This window comes from Hoplias malabaricus, chromosome 7 (assembly GCF_029633855.1).
Source record: "Hoplias malabaricus isolate fHopMal1 chromosome 7, fHopMal1.hap1, whole genome shotgun sequence".
Taxonomy (NCBI): domain Eukaryota; kingdom Metazoa; phylum Chordata; class Actinopteri; order Characiformes; family Erythrinidae; genus Hoplias; species Hoplias malabaricus.
Genome location: NC_089806.1, coordinates 40,552,200 through 40,575,924, shown reverse-complemented (window position 1 = coordinate 40,575,924; position 23,725 = coordinate 40,552,200). Strand labels below are relative to the sequence as shown.

At 42.2% G+C, this 23,725-nt stretch overlaps 1 protein-coding gene across 3 annotated transcripts in view; it reads right to left on the bottom strand.

Annotated features, from left to right (window-relative positions):
* tab2 (TGF-beta activated kinase 1 (MAP3K7) binding protein 2) overlaps positions 1 to 9,327 on the bottom strand; it is a 41,593-nt gene extending 32,266 nt beyond the window's left edge. For all 3 annotated transcript variants that reach the window (XM_066677039.1, XM_066677041.1, XM_066677040.1), the window contains exon 1: positions 9,097 to 9,327. The gene's annotated coding sequence lies outside the window, so the exon portion shown is untranslated. The remainder of the gene's footprint in view (positions 1 to 9,096) is intronic.
* Between the last annotated feature and the right edge of the window lie 14,398 nt (positions 9,328 to 23,725).

Genomic DNA, 23,725 nt, shown 5'->3' with positions numbered 1-23,725 from the left:
GTCAGTCATAACGGTGTTTTACCGCGGCGTTGTTCAGCTGTTGTCCACCAGTGACGTCACGGTCGCGTTCAAGAATTTCCGTAGCGAGCTCGGGTTTTTCCGTCAATTTAATAAAATTGTCAGTTTTAAAGCAAATTAAGCTGCTATTTTCATTTTAATTCATACTTATATCTGTCAGTAACTACAATAATGTGGAATATTCATGGAGGTCCATTAAGTGGTGCTTAGCATTTAAATTATAATGAGCCACACATTGTTCACCCAGACCCCAGTGCACAGCAGTGAGGAGTTTTCTTGCCATATTTCACTCTGTCCCCTGTCTTCTCCATGTTCACTCAGCGCTCGTTGTGTAGGTTGTGAAGAGACCCCGACGAGGACAATTTTAAAGTCACTGCCCTTGACTTAAGGAGGAGCGCAAAATCAGAACCGCTTATGTTATCCCATGTTTTATAAATTAAGCAGCCCACAAAAATCTAAGCGAATCGCATTTAAATGCATCATTACACCTAAAAGTTAAACTGATTAGAAGTCAGGACTGCAACACAAAAGTGAACTCGTAAATCATGACCATGCCCATGTTTTTCCAGCTTAATGTCTAATGACCTGACAGAGAGCACGTAAGTACAGTATTAAATAAAATATTCTCCAAACACGGCCAAGCTAAAGCTATTTCTGACTGCATTTGCTCGTAACACACAAACACCCAAAGAAGCCCTGCTGATTCATTAAGAATGCAAAATATTATCTATAAATCCATGGAATAACCTTAACTCCACCGCACTGAACTGCAGTGAGAGATAAACAAAGCGTGGAGGTTACTGTCTTGTCCCACTCCTGTTCTAGTTGCTCTTCCCTTTGCCGGCAGCAGAGGATTTTTCCCAGGCCTTTTGGACCACTTCCGACGCCAAGTCAGACAGAGGCAAATATTAGTAAATTACGAGCACGTTACACTCTCCCCCAGCGGCAGCGGGTCGGTCCACACAGCAGCAGTTAATCCGCCGAGTCAGCACACACTGGAACACCATAATATCACTGGAAATGCAGTTAGAGTGGTCCTTGCACCCTGCGGGGCAAATAACAGTGAGCTACACCAAACAGCCCCTCGCGTGCGCCAGACTTTACTTTTTCTGAGGCAAGCCGATCTGCGCAGTGCTCACTCGGAGCTGTGCAGTCTCCAAACACTGACCTCAGAGCTGAAAAAATACTAATGTTTACTCTAATGTTTTACATATAATTGTCAAAAAAATAAATAAATAAAAACCACAACACCTTTTGGGTAAATACCTAAAGTTCATGCCTCATATTAAAAGCATCTAGCGGACGTTTTCATTAGGCTACATTTTATGAGAAAGCTCTAACAACTCCAGATTTAAGTGGACATACACAGCTCTTAATGAAATAAAACATCTGTGGCCTGCTTTGTTCAAAACACCACAAGTTTCAAACCCCACAGCAGCACTCTCCCCCGTCTACTGACTGAACAAGGGATGTTTATTTTTCCAAATATGTCCCCTTTAACGCACAAACTGCTGTTCTCCATACATTCTCCATACAAACCACCAGAGCTTATTTATCATCTCTCTGCTGTTTACACGGAGTCATGTTCCCCAGTCTGCTCCAATCCATTCGTGTGTCGCATATAACTGAACGCTATCAGCGTTTATCATTAACCTGGAAAAATCACTATAGTGCACCTCTGTGCAACACGTAAATAACGACAGAATATTGAATTCACCTGTGCTTTTGAAAAAGACCTCTTTTTTCAATCAACGAACAAAAGTAAACAGATAGTAACAGTTAAAGGCAAATGCTAGGGAAAGTTTATAAAATATAAAGATGTCTGAAAAGGCACAGACTCCAAATCAAGTATCTGGTGGAAACAGTAAAACAAACGTTAAAGCAAGACAATTCTTGACCTATATCTTTACCACCACATGTTTTTAAAGGACCAGAGATGCTCCCTTTCCAAATAGGCCTCATTTGCACACACACAGGTCTCTGGTTTTAATTAGTCTAAATGCAGCATCCCAACGCAGCCAGCTGAGGCTCCCCTGAATTAGTGGAAATAGCTGGTTCCACTTCCATACTTCTTAAAAAACAAGAAAACGCAATGAAGGTTTGGTTCATTACCAAAAACAGTGTTGTTTCTTTATTTACCAACATTCCACATTAATTCTTATTAACTACTAATGCCATTTAATGAGCCAATTTGGTCAAAGTGAATACAATTACACTATTATCAGGACGTAAAAATTGTCTGAGGGCATGTAGAAGCAACACAGATGTCAGAGGAATAAAACTGACACAGCTAAAAGTGATAGGGCCAAGTGTTTGAGCAGACATTCTGTGAATGGAGAGCTATCGTTTAACCCAGGATTCTTTCGTTAATTTCTAAACACCGTTCCCTAAGGAAAAACAAGGAGGGGGGGGGCGACAAAGCACAAAGCGCACAGCGAACTCTCCATGTGTCTGTGGGATTATGCTGCAGCAGTCAGAATCACTCGCCAAGACAATAACAGGCAGGGCTTCAGACTACAACTAAAATGGTCACCAGTGTCACCAGAAATACAACTTGGCATGTGTTATTTTTAATGCAGTTGCTACTTGCCAGCGGAGTCACGTTCCCAAACTTAAATGGTGGTAATATTATCCACAATATCTCTTTGTTTCGCACCTATTAAGGCGGTTCCTATTTTTTTCTCCTGTTCAAAGCCAGTGGAAGTGATTTAGCCTGGAGTCCCACAGCGGTGCAGCTAGTGAGCTGTATAATCACCAGCAGTACAAACGGCACAGCTGGGACCTGAAGCTGAATCCCAGCTGCAACACCAACCACCCCCCACCACAAGGCCAAGCAATGCCTTCACCAGGTGTGCCCTTATTATTTACTTGTCCCAAACATAGTTGGCGATTTACTTGTAGTTGGGCATTAATGCAGGTGAAGGAGAGAGAACAAAGGAGTTCGACATACTCCACGTTCTCTCTCTCTCTCTCGCTAATATGACCTCTTTGTTCTTTAAAAAACAATGTATATATATATCATCCTGCTGTCTGTCTTTCAGCCTCAGGTAAAAATGACACACAATGGTATAATGACACCTTTGTTGGCAAAGAGAGCTGAACCACACTCAGTGCAGTAAGACATCAACAAAGGGGAACCCAATACCCTACCACTTTAACATCAAACGCAGCTGAACAGGGACCACTTAGCAGATAAAAGGTCCAAGCCTTTGGTTTGCAGGCTAAAGCATAATCTACACTACTCCAAGCTGGACCACCAAGGTCCATTCTCATTCCGTGTGTGTGTGTGTGGGGGTGGGGGTGTGTGTGTGTTCCTGTACGTGGGGTTATATTAAACACCTCTTCAGTTCTGAACTAATCCAGGGCCAAAATGTGCTGGGTGCCAAAATTGGCAATTTAATTCCAAAGAACTGACCAATATCAGTTCAACTGTACTCAGCAATTATTTGGCTTCATGAACGTGAAACTATCCGATAAACAGCTCAATCAAAGCAGCTCCATAAATCTCAACGACAGCCCCTAATCACAGCCCATAAGGTCTGATCTGAAGGCTGTCCTGGAAGCACAAAGACCTAAATCATTTATCCTGGTGTATCATTCTTCTGAAGGGAGTGTGCTAATTAAAATCAACACCAGCTGGACTTATTTGGATTCTCTGCATACCAGTAAAAACGTTTTAAGCTTTTGGGAGCTTAAACACAACGTCCTATGACAGAAATCAATTATTCGGTTCTCATTGTGCAATGCATATTATGTAGACTGCAGGGATTTTAGCATTGTCCCGCCCCTCTTGTCCGAGTCTGTCCAATCACAGCGCTATACCTGCGTTTATGTGAGAGAGCAAAGACGAGATTAAACTGACACAATCGTAGTGTAGAGAAATAAGTGCACGGACTAAAAATGAGAAGACTGAGGTAAACACTGCTGTGGGGTTCCATCCTTGTGGCAGCTTGACAAAAGCACATCACAGACACTTTATTAAGAATTCAGAGCGTGTATAGTTGTATGTCTAAATGACCAGTACAGGGGGTCCTCGACTTACGACGTTGATCCGTTCCTACGTCGCATCGTAAACCGATTTTCGGTGTAAGTCGGAACATACGTACATACTGTACGTAAATAACATACTGTAAGCACTTATCCTATCCTAACACCTATCCTCCTCGGTCCCGAGCCGCGTAACCGTGTATTCTTCCGCCGCGCACACCACACACGAAGTTCGCGTTACGACGTTTACGACGCAAAACCACTTAAGTCGAAACAAGGCTTCATACAGTAAATGGGGGATGTGTCGTAACCACAAAACATCGTAACTAGGGACTGACGTAACCCGAGGACCTCCTGTATTATCATCTCATAAAAACAATAAGGGACTCAAGGCAGGACCTAGAGGTGTAGCTTTCAGGTATTTATCAAGATTACTATTCTATTAAGAGGTGTGTGTGTGTGTGTTTGAATGTTTCTACTAAAGCAGAAGTTTGTCAGATAGTCATGGGTTTAACTTCACGTAAAACTACAACCACCCGAATAATTACAAGTATCTAGTGCCTTGGTATTCTTTCGAAAACCACTGATACCAGCAGCAGCTTCTGAGAAAAGAGAAGACCCAAAGAAAGACAGGATGTTTGGAGCCTTTTGATAAGGATGGCACAGAGCGAAATTAGTCACTTTACCGCAGTGTCAGTGGATGTGGTGGAACATTTCTACGCTCAAAAAACTAATCCTCTTACTGACCGGAGTCACGCTAAAGAAAAGCGTACCCTGGTATTTCAACAATGCACTTCTTATCTGCTCCGTTCACAAATGCAAGTGTCTTTCACCCACACTCCTACAGCAGTATCTGTACGGAGACACAGATAACTTAAGACCTAGCAGAATGTGTGTGTTTCTGTGGGTGAGAGAAAGAGAGAGAGAGAGAGGCACAAGCAGGGGTGTCAGAAACGTCACAAACCTCAGATGGAAAAATAAACACTCAGGCGACAAAAGCAGAAAAAATAAAAAAAAGCCATGACCGATAAAAGGAAGCGAGCACCATCTGAGGGATTTAAAGACTGAACAGCTTTGTGTACAAAGCTGACACTCGCTGTCCAGAACCTCCGGAGAAGACCCAAGCTGCACGCTCTGCAAACGATAAACCTCAAAACTGGTTTTTCCGGAGGCTGAGGATCGCAGGCTTGGCAGTAATTAACCATAATATTGTGAGACTCCCTCCCGACTGCTTAAAGGCTGGGGAGGAGGAAAAGGACGCCATGTGTAACTGAATACAATGTACCCTCACACAGTGGTGCAGCTCATACTCCCAAAGCTAACAAGACTTTCTCCGTTTGTACTGGTTGGCAAACTTGGCACATTACAGTCCCACTGAACTGTGGCGAGGTACAGGAGAGGGGGGGGGGGGGGGGGGCTGCTAATGAAACCTCCTAGAGCAAGAGAAAAGCTCCCCTTTTCCAAACCACTGCACCAAGAGCTATTTACTCTCAGGTTCTTCGTTACAAGTCATGCACAACATCTCTCTCAAAGCTACAGCTCCCGATAAGAGCTTCTCCATCCGTTTGAAGCCACAGAATCAAAATCAGAGCTTAAATATTGGACGACCACGGAGCCAACAGCTCACAGAAGGTGTTTTCTGCTGGTCTGAATGTGCCACTTTATTTTAAAGGCATGTTTATCTACGATGGGCCACTTTCTCTCAGGTCCCCACAGCGTCTGCACGGAACACTGGCCTGTATTCATGAACGTGAAACGTGATGAACGTGAACGTGAGAAAAGCCAGAAGAGTGTTTACAAAAAAAAGAGAAGTTTACATTTGAAACACTGAGTGGAAATGTAAAATCGAGTCGTATCAGAGCGAAGAGGGAGGTTGGTTTAAGGATGTAACCTCTCAAATGATTGGGCCGTTCCTCCTAGGGGTGGCGTGTCACGGAGGGTATTATGTGTGACAGCATTACAGCCATTACCCAGTCGCTCAGAGCTTAATCAATCACAGTTTAAAGAGAATTAAAAAAAATGCAAGAGAAGGAGCTACACCACTATTTCCTCACCATACCACAGTTAATAAAGCATCTGTGACCTGTCCTGGTCAAAACAGCACAAAGAACAAACCCCACAGCAGCGTTGAGGTATTGAGGAGGGCCAGTTCCAGCTCCTGTTCCTTTAAATGATAATGAACCACTGCTCACGCCGACCTAAGCTCACAAAAAAACGGATTGTTCGGTGCACTGAAGGAGCGAGGCTTTCATAATGTATCTTTTAAAGACCAAATCTGAGCACTGTTACAGCTGCACTGATATCTGATCTAAGATCAGCTACAGTCACCCACCTAATCTGAATTCCTCTGGATAAAAAAAAAGGTGATCTGTTGCGCTGCTATCCGCAGCTTTCCAGCGCGACCGTTCTGCAGCAGGTTGCGGTGCAGTGCAGGCACCCTGTCGGCCTACAACGCACACTACGCTGCAGCCACAGCTGGAGCGAGTTACAGCCATGCACCTATAAACACTTTGCTGTGGAGAGCAGCTTTGTTCAGGGAGTGTACCGCAGTCTGAGAGCAGGGACACACAGCCCAGTATTCGCTAGTCAACACACTAGTAAAACCTCTCTGACTACACGACCTTATTTAAGTCACTGAATACACGGCAAACTGGTAAAACCAAGCCAAAGCGAATCACTCCACAAATCAGAACATGTCCAACTGGATAGCGCTACGGAAGCTCTGATCACTGATCGCATCCCTGGAACGGCTGGAACACACAGACGGTTCAAGGCTTTGATACTTCACGGTCGTATTGAAATGATTACAGCTAATGAAGGTCCCGAGTGCTTTCTGCTTAAAAGGTGCATTAGGCAACTTCATTTCAATGTTTAACTCATATATACTCCCAATCCACCTGAGAAAACCTATTTGAAAACAGGTTTCTGGGTAATAACGGCTGTCTCTGTTGTTGTGGTTTGCCTGGTCGGCTGTTGAAAGCTCTCCTCGACCAGTACAAACGTGCACTGGGTGTGCGTCGGTGTGTGAGACCTCTTGTGGCCAAGGATGTGAACTACAACAACATAACAGACACACCAGTGAAACTGTCTACTGCACCTTTAATCCATACCGCATTATCTAGTTATGGCTTTTTTTTAAATATCACCTACTACATTTTGTCCCTCTGTGATTGAAGTGACTACAAAAAACAAAGGAAAAAGGCTTGTACAGATGTAGAATGCTCTGAAATAGATACAGATATAAACATTCATGAGAATGTGCTGTGAAATCCTACAACATCCTTTGAGTAGTAAGCCTTCATAAGCAATTCAAAACATTAATTAGAGCCCGAATTAAATATAATTCCTTGAAGAAGAGTGTCCGGCATTAAGCAAATTGATGGTTTAAAGTCAATAACCCTGGTACAGGTCTTAAACTCCAGACAATATTACGACAATCAAGTGCTTTCACATCCCCTCTGTTCCTGCCCAACTGTTAACAACAGTCCAGTTAACTACAAAAGATTACTAAATATTATAATCCCGGATCAAAAAACGGGACGCAACCAAGTGATTCAACCCCATGCATGACACCACAGACGCACCGACTGCAGCCCAAGCAGGGCACCAACTATGAGACACCATCATTTTCACAATGCAAGAGAGTTTAATCTCTATGAGGAACTTCATTCACCACTGAAAACACACAGGGAATGTGAAACAGTGGAGCTCCACAGTGAAGTAACACACCTCACCAACAGCTGTGTGCAGAGGCTGATTCTGTGAAGGGGAAATAAGTATACATCCACTAGACTTACATGATCTGCACTGCCGCATTCAGAACATAGTTTGGCACAGTTCTGAGCGCAATTATAAAATACACAACACAACACTTCCTTTGTAAACATGTGGCCTCCTTCGATATTATTCTCCCCGTGTTAAACTCTAATTAACTCAAAGGTGCAGGGGAAAGCTGTGTGTATGTTCTGACCCCTGACTATATACGGTAACTTTATATTCACTATTATAACTTCAAATCAAAACAACTTGTAACTTGACAAGGGTAGTCTCAGCCACAGACGCTCCACACACTGTTCATTTCAGTGCGTGAAGCTGGCCCTCACTGTCAGGATTCTGCCAGCTTCATTCTGATTGGCTCTCATGCCAAAATAGCAAATTGCGATTGGTCCATTTACATGTCAGTCAAATTTCTTTCATCGGATTAAGTGGTGAAAGGCACCAGACTCACCATAAGTCTGTGCGGCAAAAGCTTTAAATTAAACGTCAAGGCATGGAAATAAACAGGGTTTTTAGTCCAAAAGAAACGTCTCATACCGGCACCTGGGCGATGGACATTCAAAAAGTGGCTTAAAGGTAACACCTTCATTCAGTGCACACACAGATCTATGAATACGAAATAAATCTCCATCAAAAAACACCCACCTCTCAGCTGCCACTGGAGAGCCCAGCGCTGTAAGTGAATGGGATTGGTTCCTTAGGTTTATGATGTAAGAAACCCTGGGTGTCTGGATCTGACCATTTGAGTGTTTTAAAGTGAAAATGCTCAGCCATGGCACTGACTATTAACTTCAACTACTATATGCCTTCTAGTGTATAAACACCACTACACTGACTGACTAACACACACACACACACACACACACACACACACCTACAGACAAATCCAAATATATATGGATAGATAAATGTGTATGTCTCAGCCAGTGAGAATCTCTAAGTTGAATGAGTCTCTATTCTCTATTCCACCTTAAAAGATCCGTAAACTGTACGTATTTTAAGGTGGAACTGCAATCTAACTGTGGCATAATCCAGTAATAAAATATGTCAAGCTTCTCCATCTTCCAAGACACTGTCTGCGAGTCCGTATCCACAGCGGAGACGTTTCTCCTGGGCTATAAAGTGCTGCACCATTTAAGGTGGAACTGCAGCTCCACTTAAGGTGGGTCGGAAAATTAGAAAAAAAAGGGGAGATGTACAACTTCAGCGCTGTCAGGACAACGGGCCTTATATACTGGTGCTCCTCGTCTCTAACCCCCTGGTTTCTCTCGGTGAAAGTCCCAGCCCCCATGCCCGGAGCCCGGAGAGTCTTACCGCTGTCCGCCGCCGCCGCTGTACCGAGGCTCGGGAGGCCGCTCCTCCTCCGCCGCCGCCGCCGCCGCCTCCGGCCGCTCGCTCCGGCTTCGGGGAGTTAATTTCACTCTTTTCCGACAGCTCGTCTCCGTGTGTTTATCTCTCTCCCCCCCGCCTCCGACTCCGACTCCCCTCCGCTGTTTTCTCGCGTTTTCTCTGCCCCTCTTTTCTCTCTCCAGCGGATACGAACCAAAATACTGTCACACAATATGGCGGTCGGACAGGCAGCGCCTCTCGCGAGAGCTGGAGGAGCAGAGCGAGAGCGGAGTCAGGGGCTGGACGATGTTTTACTATACCGTTACCGTCGATGATTCGATACCGAGTCACCATCACAACAACGATACACATTTCACTTTAGCTTTTCTTAGGAAACAAATTATCTTCTGGAATCTGCACAGATTTGCACAGCTCCACAAAATCATTAATTAGCATTTTTTTACTCAACTACGTTCTTTTGGACATGTTAAAGACAACCCTCCAGAGACAACCAAGTTCTTTAGTTTGTAAATACACCCTCGTGGTTCCCAAAGTGGGGTGGTGCAGCAATGCAAATGAACAAGTTTCATAATACATGTCACTAACAATAATTACACTATAAATAATTAAGAAGTTGTATTTTTGTATGAATTAAGTGGAGTTTGGAAGCAAAATATGTGTTTGAAGGGGGTGGGAGGGGTTTAAAAATAGTTTGTATCTTCAAAAACAGGGCACTGTAAAAAAGGTTTGGGATCACTCGGCTAGAATCAAGCAGTCAACTGGAAAAGTGTAGCATTAAAACATACTCTCTCAAATTTACATATGAAGACAGGGTTTCCTATGTCATAAACCGAAGGAACCAATGCTTTCAACCTGTGGGGTGCAGTTGAAACCAGACACAGCAGCTGTGACTAGTTGAATATTCATATACCGATGCCTGCTGAATAAGGGTGGTGTAAAGTTACTTATTAAACTTTATTTTATTTTAATGGAAATCAATTCTATGTAATTTAGATAAACACAGATGGGTTTTAGGGGTTTAATCGATGACTAGCGTTGGACTTTATAACACAGTCTATAGACCACTGCAGTTGTCATCATTCTGGAAAATTAAGAAAAAGATAAATACATACAAATATATGTAAATGACATTCATTCTGATTGGCTGCTTTGTGTTGGGCCTTATTCAAAATGCGGTTTGAGCTGAAACACTTTATAACTTCAACATGTATGTGCTGAATGGGTTAAATGCACAAGGCTAAAGAGTTTAATAAACGAAGTGTGTAGCTTAGTTTCTTCATATGGACAACACTGACTGTGAATAGTGTGGACAGTATGTTATGAATCTTCAATAGTGTTTATTACATAAAAATGTTCCATGATTTATATTAAGCTGTTTTGTTCGGACTATTTTGTAATGTCCCGTCTGAACCTCTAGCATTAAGATCTGATCTAAACTGAGGCCAGAGACAGTGGTGGCCTTTTGGAAAACCACCACACACACACACACACACACACACAGAGGCTTCACTGGGCAGAGAGGATGCGTGGCATTTGGCATTGTGTGTGTGTTGGGAATACTCACACTCTCTGCTTCTCTCTGTCTCTGACTCTCTGTTGCATAGAAACACACTCACACACAGAGTGACCTCTTGACCCCAGAGCTCAGGGAAAGAGAGCTCACCCCCAGCGAAGGGGAGAAACCAGAGAGTGTGCTAGGAAATGTGATTAACTCCATATAGCTGGAGAAGACACACACTGTATACCATAGCACTGACTCAGCAAATCTGAATCTTGAGAATCCTGTTCTCACATACACACAGACCTCGGTTCCCTGGAACGTGTGTGGGAGGCCGTGATTGCCTTTGATTCTCTGTATCTCTCTCTCTCTCACACACACACACACACACTGTATTTGATGAGTCACACTTTGTCCTCCCAACAATGAAGCTTTTGAACTGCAGCTCAGCTTACTGTCCGGCACAGACTGTCCCAGCCCAGGGCCACCCGCGTACACAAAGCAGCCAACATTCAGAGAGTGGATTCCCCCTAAAACGTAACGTGGTCCATCAGCCAAGAAATGTTTGATGTCCTCTGTTCTCTTGTTTAGTTTTGTACTGGAACTACATGAGGCTAAAAAACGTCCAACACATGAAGCAAACCAATAACACCACCTTCCCGTTAAGATCTTTAGTTACAAACTGATTCTCAGCCCTTTTCCCCGTTTGAAAAATTTGGAACCATTCGACATATTTTCTAAACTAGAAATGTCCATTCCCAGCATGAACCATGATGGCATCCAAAGGTGTGTCAAGCTAAAGCAACTCCAGAAAGAGGCCAGTGTCACAAATAGAGGGTCATAGACCTGTAAAGATAGGTGGAGTTTGCGGTGGTTTATATTGCCCTTTGATGGTGTGCGGATGAGTCTGTGGACCTTTTGTTTAAAATGAGAAAGCGTAAAACAGGAAACGACCCATTGATCAAATTTGATTTCTGAAAGAAAACTGGGAGATAAAAACAGGAAAATGCTCCATCTGTGTGTTTTCTCGCTGTTCTCACTCTTAACAACCTCAGCATGAAGGCTCATTATTCAGCATCATTTCCACAAGTGTATTGTATACCACTCTGATCTGAATCTACTGTAAACAGTGGATAAACCATGACTCTATCATGACTCTATCTGCTTATCACTGGCTCTGGCTCTGAATTCAACCTCTGCAACTGTGGAACCAAGCAACGCTGCATCCTTTGGTTCCCATCAGAACTGGAAGCCATGTTTGCTGGATAGTACCACGATTCCAAAATTGTTCTTTTGGTAGAAAAGGACCAAGTAAGATTTAGTTTTCCTGCAGGTTCTTGCTCATTGGTGTGTCATCTTCCATCAATGCACTATGCACCCTCCCCTCTCCAGGTAAGGTCACAGGACAAGGCCACTTTCTTACCTGTCTAACGTCCAGTTCCCATTGTAAGTGATTTTGACAGGCCTGGGTGTCCACAGCACTGTCCCCTGTTGTGTTTGTCCCAGATGTAGCTCATGTATTTCAGCTCACAAAGGTCTTGTTAAGGTGAATAAATAATGTGTAAACTAGAAAACTACATGTTCCTTTTGGATCTGCAAGAACGGACTGGAGCCTTCAGTGCAAGTCCGCCCATCTGAGGAGGACAAGGAATCCAACAAGTGAGGAACAGTCCCAAAGCAAGAACATATTCCTGAGCCTCTTCTGCCTCTCCTCATTTGTGGGGGAAAAAATTGCTTGGCACTGGTTCGGAGCAGATTTGGCCGGCGAAGGATATACGTTTGAATGATTTGTGTAAAGACTTGATCAGGAAACCGCAGACACTTTGGGATTAGATCAGAGTTTACTAATGAAGCACATGGTAAACAAGCATACTGTGAACGTCTACTGGGTTTTAACTCTGCATTATTGGCTGAAGAACTCAGCCGTTCCTCACACAAATTTGGCAGAAGGATGTAGTTTACCCTGGGAAAATCCAGAGGAGGCATATCTCATTTAAGCTTGATAACTATCTACTGAGCCAAAACAGAGCTGTCAAACTGAGTTCCTTCAAGCACACAGCTCTGCTGAGATGAACATTTCCTCTTATTTTAGCACTGCAACATCCCGTACCATGACAGACACCAGCTTTTGAACTTTATGCGGGTCACAATCTGGATGGTCCTGTTCTCCTTTGGCCTAGAGATAACAATGTCTACTATTTTCACAAATACTCTGAAAGCATGATGAGTCAGAGCTGTCAGACTGAGTGTTTACAGGGTTAGGAACCTCAGCTGGCTTCATTCTTTTTGACCAACCCAGAGAAAAGTGTTTTTATCACTTGGCTCTCATCTCGTCTTGAACTGAAACCATCAGAGAGAGGCTTAGTTCTTGCCTCAACCCAGAGCCATTCGAGAGCGTGTATTCCACAACAGGGAATGTTCAATGATATATTTATGACAAACTGGCAAATGTCAGTGGTTTTCCTACCCTCTAAATGTTACATAGTGCAGATTCCACAGTGCTGATTCCAGAGTAGCAACAACAGAGGCTCTGTTCTCCCAATTAGAGGTCAGTGAAACAATACAATGATTTTAAACCTGGAATTTTGGGTTAAAAATACTACCTAGGGTTCCTTTTAAATGTTTAAATATTTTTGCATTTGAATACAGGTTCGTATTTTCCATGCTGAGACGCTGGAGGTCCTGAAATGTTCCTGGGTTCTGAACCCTTTGAGACCTGATACTCATTTATTTACTCATATTGTTTTTATTTGTACGTGAGTTTTGGTTTCACTGGAGTATGAGCACTTTTACTGTAAATAGTGTTGAAATACTCCAGGGAAAGTGAAGCTTTCTGAGAAGTCTCCTGCCCGCTGGGTTCCAGTGGACTCTGGGTGTGTGTATGTGTAGAGGGCAGGAATTTGCTCGCCTTAATCCCTGATCAGACACATGAGACAGGGCATTCCAGAAGCAGAGAAACTGACACCGACACTGTCCACTCTGTCCAAGACACACTGACGCACACCTAGCATCACCATGGCAACAGCTAAACGCTAACTACCAGGAGTGCATATAGAGGGAATTTCTAATAACGTTTAAGTGTTCTGCTCTTTGGTTGTTAACCGTGTGAGGACAAACACTATGAATGAGTAATCACATTAACATAAACAATTATCAGCTTAATTAATATACATATTTTAGTCAAAATACTGTGAGGAGTGTGGTGTGTTCTCCCTGTGTCTGTGTGGGTTTCCTCCGGGTGACTGTCTGTGAGGACGGTGGTGTGTTCTCTCTGTGTCTGCGTGGGTTTCCTCCGGGTGACTGTCTGTGAGGAGTGTGGTGTGTTCTCCCTGTGTCTGCATGGGTTTCCTCCGGGTGACTGTCTGTGAGGAGTGTGGTGTGTTCTCCCTGTGTCTACGTGGGTTTCCTCCGGGTGACTGTCTGTGAGGAGTGTTGTGTGTTCTCCCTGTGTCTGCGTGGGTTTCCTCCGGGTGACTGTCTGTGAGGAGTGTGGTGTGTTCTCCCTGTGTCTGTGTGGGTTTCCTCCGGGTGACCCTGAACTGGAAAAGCGCTTACAGATAATGAATGAATAATCATAATAAACTATATGACCAAAAATTTGTGGACACCTATTCATCCAACATTTTCAATATCAAGTGAATTTATAGGGAATCCCCCCAGTAAGAGCCTCTATTTTTTTTTCAAAAGTCTTTGTATTAATACCTCACCTCTCCTGTGCTGTGTGGCTGAATGCAACCAAATCTCCACAGCAATGTTTCAATAACTGCACAGTATTGTAGCATTCCTGTGACTGTGAGCAGTGCCAAAATGTTCAGGTCCTCAGTGAATTTCTGGGGTTTATAGCTTCAGTCAAATCTGTTGGATCCTGCTCGAGTTCAACATTATGTTTGTGAAAAGACTCGGGCTCAGAGAACAGTGACAGTGCCATCGTGTGGCAGACGGGCGTAACTCCACCGTAGATTTCAGGAGTGGAACAGGTTTTTTACTCAGAAATGATTAAATCTAATGCTCTGATTAAAACATGTTTGAATAATCAGACTCAAATGATGTATTTGACTGAAGTGCCTTACTCGAAGGCTTCAGGGCCCGGTTTAACACACGCAGCCCTCCTCCACCCAGTGAAAACAGCAGGAAGCAAAAAAAAAGGATCTTTATTACAATAGAGAATATAAAATAAATATACATGACTTTTTTTCTCTTTTAACAGTCATTTATACAGTGAAACAAAGGACAACGTAGCTACCAGCAGCCCATGAGATGGTTGTGGTTTTCCTGCGCCGTGCTAGTGCCAAAGCTACGTCACGTCTGTGAGCGTCTGCAGAGCTTTACAGAGAATCTGCGCAGCCATGCACACAAATGCACACTCAGAGGGAGAGAAGCGGTCAATGCAGTGGAGCGATCACTGAGTGGATGTAGGATAGAGGGGTTCATTAGTGTATGACGAATGAAATGAAGTAAAAGGCCAATGATGTTGAATCAAACCAGGGGTTTTTAGACAGAAAGCCACATTAGAAACGCCTCGCCTCTTACAGGAGCTGGATCTTAACGTCCTCATAACAGTGGAAATCAAACTCCAGCTTTAGGAGGGAGGGATATCAGTTCCTGTGGTTTGGAGGTTGATTAAGGGCTTTACTTCCCACCACGGTTTGTTTGGAGGCGTCTAAACATTGGGCGTGTTGAGTTTGAGGGGTCATTTACTCTCTTAAACTTTTAGTGTGAGCGAAAGGGAGCTGTAAACTACACTACAGCGCAAACATTTGGAAACAACACAATTATCGTTTAAAAAAGTTACTTTAAGAGCAACTATAGTCAATAAACTGTTTATTAACATACTATTATCGTCATTAGTGATTATCACGTATTACCTGCTTCTATCTCTTTTAGAGCGATATTCAGATGCTGTTGGAGGCCTAACGACCCCGAGCAGGTTGCACCAGAGGGTCACGTCTAAAGTATCAAACAGATTAATGCAGAACGGTGTTTCTCTTTAAAAAACATTATAAAAGTATGAAAACATGAACGTTATAAACTCTCACACAAAAAGATGGCGCTACATGCAATGGAACAAAAAAACTTCTTTGGTTAATGTGGATGTCCATAAACATGGTCGTTTTAGGCAAAACGTGTAACGGGCGGAAGGAGCGGTTAAGTGCGATCGAAATGTATCAGGCGTGGTGCAGTAAGTGCTGAGTCGTGTAGGAAAGGCAAACATGCAAATCTCAATATACAGTGCAAAAAATGACGATTCTCTAAAGTAAAAACAGTTCGTATCTAGTCAATATCTTTAATATTTCTCAATATGACGCTATGAGTAATAGTTTTATAAGGTCATTCGATTCATTTAATGTCAATTCGATTTGTTTTAAGAGATTCTGCCTGAAGAGAAAGTGTCTTAAAAGGATCTGCCATTGGTCAAAGACACTTTCACTGGATTAAATCACCTACGCATCTAGAAATAGGTTGAATACTTAGGAGTACTTACAACGCCTCATACTGAGCATATCAGAAATACTTGCCAGATTTAAGGTGATTTCACGTTGCTGTATGAAAGCGAGTGTGAAGTGGGTGCAGATCTACACAGGAACCGCAAATGTGTGTACGCTTAACTGGGAGGCTTTATATTTCTATACATTTACATAAAAGCTCCTTCACAGAGCTCTGTCTAGCTGTCGTATAACTGCCATATCTTTAGTGTCTAAACAAGACATAATAATAATAATAAAAAACATTAAATACTTTTCATTTACCACTAAATATCTCAGCAAGAACAGTGCATTAAAAGACAATTATCATAGCAAGAGTTTGAGTTCTTATGTACAGCTCTTTAAAAAAAATAAAAAATAAAAAAATGTTCTGACAAACAAGAGACGAAAAATAAAAGAAATGCAAAAAGGACGTCCACCTGGATGCGTCCTGAATAGAAAACCTCAAACAAAAACAACGAGACCAAACCGTCCCAAAAACAGAAGGCAGAGTGAGTTTAAATTAAAGTCAGAAAACACCAAAGACTAAAAAAACTAGCACGATCTGCAGGCTGAAATGCCATCGCTGAAAGGACAGTATCCTGCGCTGACCTCTGGACACACGCCGCCTTCATGTGCAATCGGAAACGTTAACATTGCCATGGAAGGTCCTTTCAAGTCAGAATTACAAGAGATACACTGGGAACAGTTTGGATTCCTGATTTCTGACGCGACAATAGCCGGCTAAATATCTTTAACGACAGTGAAATGACAGTTTTAAGGGTTATACAGCAATCTAAGCAGCTAACGTTCAGCAGTTGCCAGTTACACATACATTTGATTACATCTGTAGCTATTGGCTGAAATTTTTACATTTTCTGTGGTGGAAAACTAGCTAACTAGCAAGCTAGCAAACCCAATGCTAATTATGCTAAATACATTATTCTTTCTAAAGACAACTTACTCTTATAGTAAGCAGCTGTGTCACAGGTATTTAATAACACTGTTAACACTGATCACACTGTCAGTTTATCTAATGAAATATGTCAGGAAAATCCCAAATATATATGATTAGCTAACTCGCTAGCTACAAGATACATAAGCCAAGCCTTTATTTTCCCAAATACATCTCAGTTTTTTGTATAAAATGAACTCTGTAACTGGTTTCACTGAAATATATTTGAAAAATATTAGGAATGTAATATAATGACCACATTTGTTACACAATTTGGAAGGCTATGTCATTAATAAAATGGATGCTAATATTGTCTAACATATCTCAGGTGAGTTAACTGGCTAAATATCTGTCAGATGTATTTTTTTATAGTTAACCAAGAAATATATACTTAATTTTATTATTTTATTAGATCTATAACTGTTGTTTGCATTAGGCACTTTTGTACAACTGGGAAAAATGTTAGCAAGCTACCAAGGCAAATGCAGACTGCTAAATAATAACTAACTGTATTTCTGACTACAGCAAACTCGGCTGTGGAGAGTTTGTAACGGTGACTTGAACTTCAAATTTTGGACAATCCAATGAACACAGGAAGGCGGTATTTAGTGCCAAAGATGGAAACCACAACAAGCAAAAAGTCCCTTAAAAACTACAAGCCACATGCTGCTTTTCCAGCTAATGGCATTCTGTAGCTCAGCCTACAGAACTGGTGCCTTCTGGGTAATGGAGTTCAGTGCATAATCACTGCGCCTACCACATCAGTGCCTATGTACAACTCTGTATATAAAAGCTGGCAATAAACAACAACAACAAAAACAGAAAGATATGCCTACAGACTTATGTCAGAGAGGAAAAAAACAAGAAAAATAATGACCTAAAAGGGGCTAAAAAAGATTTCATTGTAGGAAAAACACAAAACCTCCAGCTTCAAAATAAAGGCCAGAGACATATATCTAAACGTTACTCTATTCATGTTGATATATACAGGTGAGATGATAATAAATATGATTGTACAGAATTAATATACATGCCAATTTTTACAGTTGTAATATGTTAGATAACAATAGAGTATACTAAAAAAAATAAACAAAACATCGTCATATTCAGAATCGCAGCTGAATTTACAAAGTCCACTTTCGTTGGTAAAAACTGAGAAAAACAAAATGCAGGTTTCAGTCGTAAGAAAGCGTCGGGGTCTTATTCTGTGGTCAGAAATTGAGGCGTGTTTGCACAGGTCAAAGCTTCCAGGTAGTTTTGCTTTTCTATTCTTTTCATTTTTCATTTTTTTGTTTGCATAGGAAGAGTGTGAAGGTTAGTATCCCACACGGGGAAACGAGCAGAAGACACACCCAGACACACACACACACATACACACACCTACACACACACTTCACCTCGCTTTGAGTTCACACAAAGAGACACTCCACTCTTCTCAAACTCTGTTTTTGTTGAAGCGCACTGCGGTCAGTTAGAGGAGGAATGAGACCATCTCCTGTTGGAAATATGTTAAAATATTGACTTAGTAACTTCAAATAATGATGTATTTTCTTAAAATAGTCATTATTAAAATTTACGAATACAATGTTTTAATTTTTATCTTGAAATATGTTTGTAATTCATCAAAAAAATAGGGTTTTTACTCCTCTGTCTGGAGCAGATAGGCTTCAAATTTCAAACACACTGCAGAAGAGAGAAAGAGAGAGAGAGAGAGAGAGAGAGAGAGAGAGAGAGAATATGCTGGTTTGCCAATTTGAAGAAAAGGCTTGGTATTCCAAAGCCCACAGAAGACCAGTGATAAAAGACGGATGGTCATTACAGGGCAGTACTGAAGGCCAGGGGTCGCTGAAGTCAATAAGAGTTAAAAGCAAAGTCTGCTGATCTTTTAAAAGCTCTACTAATATTAGATTGAGTCATTCAGAGTGATGCTTTGTTCAGGGGTCAGCTCAGATAAAATGAACCACTCCTCTATCAGTGCACAGGGGTCAGGCTGAACTGGGATCAGTGCCTTCTGCTCAACTGCTGTGTGTGGTTTTAGGCTCAGTGTGTGTTCCTCAGTCGTTTTACAGGTCTCAAGTCAGCTGCACACCCACCATTTCCTCATCATTAGGATTAGTATAATTATATAATAATTATAACATTCTCGTAATGCATATCCACGGCAAAGTGGGTTATGCCCTTCACTTATTCACCACTAGAGGGCAGTGATACTAATGAACACAGTGCAGTGCCATTTTTTGTTGTTGTTGCTGTGGTTATAAAGAAGGATTTCTCCCAAACTAGCACCAGATATCATTTGTTCTCCTTTTTATTGGACACATACATTTGGGTTTAAGTTAAAGTAATGGCTCTTTAAACAAATTTACACAATTTTTACCTCAGACGAGGTAAAGATAATAGTTATGGCACTGGAGCTAGCAGGATGCTAGTAATGTAGGCTAAGTCAGTACACATCTCTTAAACTAGCTTATTAGCCATGTAGCTCTGTTGCTAACCTAAGTAAGCAATTACATCCATGTCTAGTACATAGTTTTCAACTAAATTCAAAAACGTAGTCAATCAGCCAAGATGTGTTTTGGTGTATGAAGCTTCTGCAGTAGAGCGCTGAGGCTAATGTAGCTAACATAGCTTATATGTGTACAGTCAGCACATCTATATCTGCAGGTTCCACCAACTGAGGATAGAAATTTTAAGTACAAAAATGCTGCTCATGCAGCAATCTCAGTCACCAAGGGACAGAGCTATCTCCCACTGCCTGAGTTAACACTGTACAGCTCCACTTTCCAGGACGTTAAGATGCACTGATATGAGCTGTGCGGTTGTTACTGTACCTGCTGTATTTATAACACTGTCACTTCCATTCTGCACTCTAGACTGAACAGATGATGCTCAATAAATGTCATATATATATGGTTTTTGTAACATCATGGTATAATTTTGACTAAACTAGGTCTGCTCTTGTGCAATATGTATGCTACACTGAAGCTGTGATTTCCTTTGGGACTGATATAGCATTACCTTATCTCTTGTCTTATCTAAACAATACAGTATAACAACTATTTACATAGCATTTCAAATATATTAGGTATTATATGCCTCTTCTAGTAATGATTTAAAGTGTAAAATACTGCACCAATTTATAAAACTGACTTGCAAAGTTTGGAATCTGCACGGGGTCCTGGGACCAGTCCCCCACAGACAGACGATGATTTTATCTTGTTAAATTCCACAGGGGGAAACAAGCGAGAGGTTCATTGCACTTTGTGCACATTGACTTTCTTATTATCTTATTATTATGTGAGTCTCATAGCTCCACTTCAAAACTAAAGAAGCCAAAGTAAGAGTCCACATGTGTCTTAAGTAACAGACCAAGTTTGGAGTAAGATTCCTTTAACTTTCTATCTGAGAAATCCTCTTTACTTGAGAGACAAGGTTCACTTTAAATGGAATCTGGAAAAATACTAAATGGTGTCTTCAAAGCTGCCCTAAAGCTGACCACTCGAGAAACCCGGCCACTAACCTGGGTCCACACACTGAGCCGTGAGAAACGAAAGTGGACAAACAAACTCAAATATGTTCTTCAAAAGCAACAATAAAAAAATAACATCGTAGAAACCCAAAGGTATCAAATATCCGACAAAGACTAAAGGAGGTAACAGTCACTGGAGCAGGTTTACCTGCTAGCTGCCCCAGACAAGGTCTCTTTCACACACACACACAAACACACACACACACCCGCACACACCCAGGGTGGACACTCAATGTCACGGCCCCAAAGCTCCGACGTGTTCCTCTTCGGCGAAAGGATAAAATGCTTGTTTCTTTATGTTTTTGTCTGTGTTTTGTTTTTTGTCTTTTTCATTTCTTCATTTTCCTGACAAACTCGTGACGTCCGCTGCTCGCCGCCGCTGGCTGTCGCTGAAATGAACGTCCAAAAAAGTAAAGGGTTTCCTCAGCAGCGTCCCCATCTGAGAAGTTGATATTTACAAAAGGGAAAAAAATAGAGAATGAAAGGAAAAGGAAAAGGATCTAAATCTCCGTAGTCTGTAGCTAAAGTCCGTAGTTGAAAAAAGAGTTGTAAAGGCGCTCTGCACGTGATCGAAAAGGGGAAAAAAAATGCTGCATTTCCACTCTGTTAGAGTCCAGCCACTGGTCACTAAACCTTCTTTCCGTAACACTTTACTGCAGGCCATTTTTCATGAGGCTTCATAACACCTGCATAGGCCTTTCACAGAAACCTATTCCTATAAACTGTTGTCTATAAAGATTTACTGACCACAGAGAGAACCGTGATGTTCAGACCAGTATTGTGTCTGTGATTTTCTATAAATTAAAGCCCAGGCTTGTTGTTATGATCAATAATATCCAATAATATCAGGTGTTAAATGTAAATTGTCAGGAAAAGCTAATGCAGCTTTGATGTAGCCTCGAGAAAAATGACAGAGCAGTAGGACCTCCGTGCTCCGTCCTTCAACATACTGTGCAAGTGTGCGGTCAGAAATGCACAGGAATCCCTCCAGTCTGAAAGGCAAAGAGAAAGAGAGAGAGAGAGAGATACAGAGACAGATAGAGGGCCTGTCAAAAGCCTGGGGACACCCTGACCTCCTCCTGAACATTCCTTGTTTTAGTTACGTGAGTGGAGGCACGAAGCTGAGCATAAACCGGCGACTCTGGACCCCACAGACACAGAGCCGGAATGAAATGGGGCGCTCCTGATCAGCTGCATGTGAGCCTAAGGTCACCGTGCCCAATGCCGAAGGGGTATAATGGCAATGACCCAATAGCAGTAACAAGAATCCTGTAACAAATCTGACCTGAAAGGCTAATACTGCGTATTTTCCCAACACTTTGAAGAGATTGTGGAGAGTTCGGGAAATAAACAAGGCGGTATCGCACCATCTCTAACTGCAAACCTGAATTCCCAACCATCCTGTAAAGCTGGGGTGTCCCCAACACTAGACATGCCCAGTAGAGACACTGAAAGAGAGAGAGAAAGACAGCTAAAGATAAAAAGAAAGAAAGAAGGGTGGCTATTTGGTTCCTGTGTGTATTCGTCTCGATATTGCAGGTGTGGTCGCTCACTGCCGCAGTCCGCGCCGTTCCACACCATCTCTGAGGGTCAACGAGGGCCAGAAGCGTCCGGACGCTGAGGTTCGGGGATGACCGGTACCGGGTTCTCATGGCTGGACCGTGGGTCAGGCTGGTGTTGGTTCTCGTCAGAGGGTGTCAGACCTCGTATCACCGGATCTTTCGTAGAGTGAGGGTTGTAGAGTTACAGAGGGGTGCTGGTCTCAGTGCTACCAGTAGACTTCAGCTTCTGCCAGTCTAGCTCTTTAAGGGCAGTGAAGGAGGGCTGTGAGATGCTAATGTTAATGCTAACTGTGTAAGGAGTTTCTACTGAAGCAGTGCTTGGTCCATTAGAAGCTGTGGTAGCTACGTTTTTTCTTGCGCCAACGTCACTTGAAATAGCAAGTAAATAGGAGGTTAGGACAAATAGCTGCAAAGGGTTAAATCTCTTTAAATCAGTGCTGGTGGACTAGTGCAATAATTATCCATACAAGACCATAGCTAAGACACTGGATCTCTAAAGATATTCTTCTTGCGTTGCTATAGAATCATTGTAAACAAAGTTATAGTTGGCTATACTTCCGAACTGACATCTCTCGTATGTACGTAGCCCGTTTTAGGTGGCGGTGCATCATTAACAAACCCAAAATACTGGCGTAAAAGGGGTTAAATCGTAGGTACTCTACATGTAACTACTCAGAAGATAATTGCATATTCATTTTATACTCTACACTGACTGTCTTCGCTGAGATGAAGCCATAAACATAGCTATTAGCTCCTGGAGGTCCAGACCTTCAGGAGCGGAGTCACGGGGCGTTGGAGCAAGAAAAGCGAAACTGGACCAACGTTGGGCAGCACTGTTCCGGTAGCGGCTGGGGGAGGAGCTAATAAAGGGGCGGAGTTTACACCACAGGACTCTGAGGGCAGTGTAAGGGGAGCTAATGCTAATGGTTGGTTTGGTGAGTTCAGCAGGGGACGGCAGCTACAGAACCAGTCAAAACAACAGTAATATATAATACAGTATAAAGGATATGACGTTTGGACCAATACAGATGCGTGTAGGTCATGAGCCTGATGCATAGGAACCAATGCATTTCCAGAAATATACTATTATCTTGAAGAACAGAGCGGGAGAAAGTTCACCATACTCTCCCTGTCCTGTCAAAACCACGCATCTCCTTATTTATTTATTTAGTTTTATTTTATTTTATTTTTATGATTTTTTTGTATTTTTCAACTTTTATGAACTGAGGAGCTGCCTTTTGAGTTTGTGTGAAAACTTCATTAAGATGGGACCAGGAGAAATGGTCTAAAATGGCTTTAAAAAAGACCTTATTACATTAATTACATCACAAGGTCAGAGACTGTGCCGTTGCAGTTTTGGAGACTGTGGTGGTTTTGTGAGGACAGGAACAATGTGGATTTCTTAAAGCAAATGGGTTCTTCATGGATTTTGAGGGAAATAAAATACATAGCTTGGATTTATATATATTTTTATAATATTATGCTGTTATTAATTGTTGTATTGTTAATATGAATTATAGTAAAGACAGGTCTGTCTCTTCTGACTGGTGCTGGAACTGTACGGAGTGTGAGGCCGTGAAGGGAGTG